We start from the raw sequence: 5,909 nt of genomic DNA, 5'->3' as shown, positions 1-5,909 counted from the left end.
CTTGGACTTGGACTTGGACTTGGACTTGGACTTGGACTTGGACTTGGACTTGGACTTGGACTTGGACTTGGACTTGGACTTGGACTTGGACTTGGACTTGGACTTGGACTTGGACTTGGACTTGGACTTGGACTTGGACTTGGACTTGGACGTGGACTTGGACTTGGACTTGGACTTGGACTTGGACTTGGACTTGGACTTGGACTTGGACTTGGACTTGGACTTGGACTTGGACTTGGACTTGGACTTGGACTTGGACTTGGTGGAACTTGGACTTGGACTGGAACTTGGACTTGGACTGGAACTTGGACTTGGACTTGGACTGGAACTTGGACTTGGACTGGAACTTGGACTTGGACTTGGACTGGGACTTGGACTTGGACTTGGACTTGGACTTGGACTTGGACTTGAACTTGGTGGAACTTGGACTTGGACTGGAACTTGGACTTGGACTGGAACTTGGACTTGGACTTGGACTGGAACTTGGACTTGGACTTGGACTTGGACTTGGTGGAACTTGGACTTGGACTGGAACTTGGACTTAGACTTGGACTTGGACTTGGACTTGGTGGAACTTGGACTTGGACTGGAACTTGGACTTGGACTGGAACTGGAACTTGGACTTGGACTGGAACTTGGACTTGGACTGGAACTTGGACTTGGACTGGAACTTGGACTTGGACTCGGACTTGGACTTGGACTCGGACTTGGACTTGGACTTGGACTTGGACTTGGACTTAGACTTGGACTTGGACTTGGACTTGGACTTGGACTTGGACTTGGACTTGGACTTGGACTTGGACTTGGACTTGGACTTGGACTTGGACTTGGACTTGGACTTGGACTTGGACTTGGACTTGGACTTGGACTTGGACTTGGACTTGGACTTGGACTTGGACTTGGACTTGGACTTTCAGCTTGATCTTCTGATTCATAAACGCGGAATACCACAAGGCACACGCGGAAGGCGACAACGGCCGCTGACTGCCTTGACTTCCGTGGAGCAAGTAGAAAGTAGAAAGTATTCACGGCGCTCTATACAGGCCATGGAACCACACTTTTTATCTATAAACATGCACAGAAGCGAGAGAAATTGCGCCTGCGCCGAAAAAGGTGAATGCAGGTGAAGCTCAGGGATAGGAAATGAAAAAGAACTGGATAGGTATAGGACTGGCACTCAGCTTCTGCCAGAGTAGGACCAATAGAGATTTTGGTCATTAGAACAAAAGTGGTTGTATTATCTAGGAATAAAGCAGTCTTTTGTATCAAGCCGATCAGTCTGATCGGAGAAGAAGGTACTGTCCGGTCTTTCATTTGATTTTGGCCCGCCTAAGGAACCTGCTTTACTTGCTTTACTTGAATTTAGACCTAGACCTGGGCCTAGAGCTGTACTTGGTTATCGACCTGGGCCCATAGCTGAACTTGATCCTGAACCTGGGCTTAGACCCAAATTTAACCCTGACCTAGGCGCCTTGGTCCTCAACCTGGGCTTACCCCTTACTCTAGACTTGGCTCTCTGGCTTGGCTTGAAAATAAACTTTAACTCGAGCTTGTATTTAGCTTTGCGATGACTTGGTTATGCGATGACAGGTCGACATGCATTCATCCAGGCTCATGATGCTATAGAATCAAATTTGCAGCTTGTATGGATCCCAACCAAGTAACAATTTAGATTTTATTGCACGCATGTGGTAGCTTTTATGTCCGAAATTGGTCATATAAGCCTCAATAACAGTAAACCTCACACTGCTACTTGGGATATCTTTCTAGCAACGATATCTAAGCCGGATCACCACTGGAGAAGAAGTGATAATGTAGATTTTCTACGGCGAATTTTGAACGTTTCATTCTTGCCGACATGTCCCCGAAATATCCTCGAAACGTCTGCTATAATTAAGGTCATCGGGAATATGAACGCCCAGTTTGACAGGGAGGTGATGTATGCCTCATAGCCTGCACTCCAATACGAATGATAACGATCAGCACCGCTGGTTCAACTTTGCAGGTTCCCGAGGCCTGGTAATCGGTCGCACTTTCTTTCCTCACAAAGTTATCCACAAAGTAGGGTTGCCAAGTGGCCGGTTTTTGGCCGTCCCGACCGGTTTTTCACTTGCTAAGCCGGTGGCCGGTCAATTCTGGATTTGTACTTTTTACCTGATTTGTTAAATTTTCGGATAAATTTATTAGCAATCCAGAGCAGTGAATCATTGCAGACAGCCAGTTTTGCAGTGACAGTACTTTGCTGCTTGCGGTAATATACATTAAATTGTCCACTAGCGCCAGAAGCAAGTAGTTGTAAGTCTAAAACTAGCTATTTTCAATAATCCATTCAATGTTCGTTGTGGTTGCGACTGCCACAACTGACTGCTCATCCCATTTACATGAGAAACTGTCAAGCGACTTTCGATGATTTCTCAAATAATATGTCATTAACGCACATTAGACATTCCAGGCATATCTTCGAATATGCTACCAGACACCACCCCCCGCCCCTCCCACGGTATTTTTAAAGGCAGGACCGATCGGCCGGTTTTTGTAATTTTCAGACTTGGCAACCCTACCACAAAACTACTGGAGATCACCTATCCAAAAAGCATTGAACCAAATCGACTAAATACTCAACTACGGTCAGTTTTTTTTTCAATCTTCAGCAGCATGTTTTCTACTATCGGCTATTGTTTTGTGCAAAAAACTGTATTTTTACATTGCAACTTAGTTTTTATCCTTATTGTTTCAACCAACTTATTGGAATTTGCCTCGCTGTGTCTGAACGCTATTTATACTGATTTGAAGGCAGCATTTGATCGAATCGAACATCAAATCCTTTTAACCAAATTCGACAAATTTGGAGTTTTATCCATCATGCTTTCCTGGCTAAGCTCTTATCTTCGTAAACACAAAATTAATGTTAAACTCGGTTCTTCTCAATCAAGGTGATTTCAGAACGATTGCGAAGTACCTCAAAGAAGCAATTTGGCACCTTTACAGTTTTCGCTGTTTGTCAACGACTGTTATTAGCTTTTATTGTAAAAAAGAGCCATTGGTCTTCAACTATCACTCATCAATGGTACATTCAACGAAGACTGTTACAAATCTTGACGTTTTATTGTACAGTTGCAAGAAGAAGTTTTTCGTGTCAAATCAAAATATGTTTTCTCAGCGGACAACAATATGAATGATCTTTGACCAATCTCACTTTCTCTACCTATAAGATAGATGATGTGAGTTTTACTTTTCTGTGAACAGTTTCATTGAATAATGAAAGCTAATCGAAATGCTAGTTATTTTTCATTAATTTTCCTCTTTTGCTCCTGTTTTGTAGCGGTCGTAGACTTTTATTTTTATAGTACCAACTACCAAGATATCTAAGTCTTTTTTATTTTTATTTTAGTTTCATTCGGCAACACGATTGTCCACATGAATACTCGTAGTAAATTAGGTAACTCTTGCCTCTCGGTTCCTCCTACTGCAGCTCGGACCGCAACAGCATGCGGCGCATCACGCGGTCATCCTTATGACTGTATGCTGCCGTATTTGTGAGCAAACCATACGAATCGTCCCTGCGCTAACAATCCTCCTGTGGCGAAATCTTGGAAAGTTTCCCTCGCAACACGGAGAGCTACCCGAGCAAAAAACGTAATAGCATTAGAACAGTAATAATCATTCTTATTTGTATCCTCTGCTATAAAATAGTTTTAGCGTTAAAGTTTTGTAATAATGGTTCACCACGATGATTTTTCATATTGAAAATGACAGTACTTTGCTTGATTGTTTCCTTTCACTCGGGTCAGCGCGCGCAGAGTTACCGCATCGCGTAAACTAAGCATGCAATTTAGTCAGGCCTTCGGAAAACGAGCATCCCAGCCCGTCCTCGCCGCTCGCTCGGCACTGGCAGCATCATCTATCCATCCAGCGGAAAGGCCAAGCCAGCAGCAGACGTCGAGGCCGGAAAACCGGAATCTGAAGGGCGCATTCAGCGGAGAACAAAAAACAAGTATGCCAAAATAAGAGGGTGCTATTATTATGGCGAAAAGGGATATGTGGCCAAACCGGGAAGCCACGCTCCCACATTTTAACATCATTTTTGAGTTTTCCCTCCGTCAAAGTTGCACCGCAACAGCACCACCAAGCCGGCCGAACGGCGCACGGCATCGTGGCATCACCGTCTCTCCCGCCTGCCAGCCACTGAATTGGCGGAACCATATGATTTACCATATCTGGAGGTTGGCAACGGCAGTCAGCCAGTGGTGAAACTATACAGACGTCCTGTGTTTAGGGTAGAAACCCCTTGGCGATTGTACTGCTACGTCATCACTCACACATCAACTTAATAGCGTCATGTTTTGCCATCAGATTATCGTTGAAAGTGCGTAAATTGTCGACTGTGGATCGATTCCACTATCAGTGCCGAAGGCACCAGCATAATTTATTGTTCCTAATCAGTTGAATTCTATCGTAACATGTTGGGAAATTGCAATAATATTCATCTCGATCGTTTTTCCCTTTGGTCTCTTACATCAGTTTACCATAGGGTAGGTTATCAATTCTTATTTTACGATACGGCACACGCACTATGCCAGCAAGGAAACTGTCAACGTCCGGTAGGTTTTCTGTGTGTCCTTTTTACGAGTGTGAGTGTATTTGCGCAGATTCAATTCAAGGCATTCATCCGACGAGAGTAAAGCATTATTGTAAGCTATCTATAACTTAATTTCAGTTTTTATGGCGTGTGTATACCCCCTTGTTCCCTTTTCTATATGATGCAATGAGTTATTCGTTTTCGCTAGAATAATTCCAATCCCAAATAAGGGTGGTAGCATAGCATCGCTCGGGCCAGGTTGGGATGTTGGTTGAATGTGAGGCGAGGCACTCCGATACCGAAGTGAGATAAAGCGGAAGTTGGTTGCGGAAAACCATTGCCACACTGGGGTGATTTTACAGCTTAGTTTTATGGGTTCAATTTTTCTAGATACAAATCACTGAAATTTAGAAGATATTTACAGTTTGATAGCTTCTTTTTTTCGCCGAGCCGTTTATTGTCCCTTATCTTGGGTGGCATCTACAATGTCTGGCTCAAACGAGCACTTCCTCTTTTCGCTCTGATTCTAAGATGCACTCATTTGCCGTTTTATACACAACCGGAAGCAATTATTTATCGCCGTCTTGAGATTGTTTTCAAGTCGTTATCGCTCTAAAAGTTTCCCTTTAAAGGAAGAACTGGAACAAACGGAGAACAATCAACACCTTGGAGTGTTACGATTCCATTGAGCAAACGAAGCTGAAAGCTGAATGGAATCGTAGAAGGATGCGCTCGCTGTAAGCAGTTTATCAATGAATCAATGATGACCACAGAGAGTCGTCTGGTTTCGGGTCAACAGGACACACTCTACGGTAGCGTCCTATTGTATCGCAATATTTATTACATCCTTGTGTGTGACAACCCAGCGTCCTGCTGTATTGTAACGTATTTGAATAGAATTGTCATAAAAGTGACTGTGTCATTGAAAAATATGTGGGTTTCACGGTTTCGTTACCTTATGATTAGGAAAATCTGCGACTAGAAAAGTGACTGCTAAAGGTAATCGTATTGTGATCGTTTAATCCGACGCTTTAATGCGCTGCTGAATGAAAGTTTAGAAGCGCGTTTGAATCGGTCATATTGATTTATTACATTTAGAGAACCTGAAAAAGAATGTTTTTTATGGGTGGTCATCCTTTTCAAACCAAAATAAAATGACGCATTTAGATGAATGTTTATATAACTATTGATTTTGAACCCCCAATATAAGAAATAAATCATGTTGTAATGCACTACTGTTGTCGATAGTTGAATTAACCGACAAGGACGTTAGCACACTCGCATATCACTGCCAATAGAGTTTTAGTCATTAAAAACCGAACCGATTTAT

This window comes from Sabethes cyaneus, chromosome 1 (genome assembly GCF_943734655.1).
Source record: "Sabethes cyaneus chromosome 1, idSabCyanKW18_F2, whole genome shotgun sequence".
Lineage (NCBI taxonomy): Eukaryota > Metazoa > Arthropoda > Insecta > Diptera > Culicidae > Sabethes > Sabethes cyaneus.
This window is presented reverse-complemented; position numbering follows the sequence as displayed.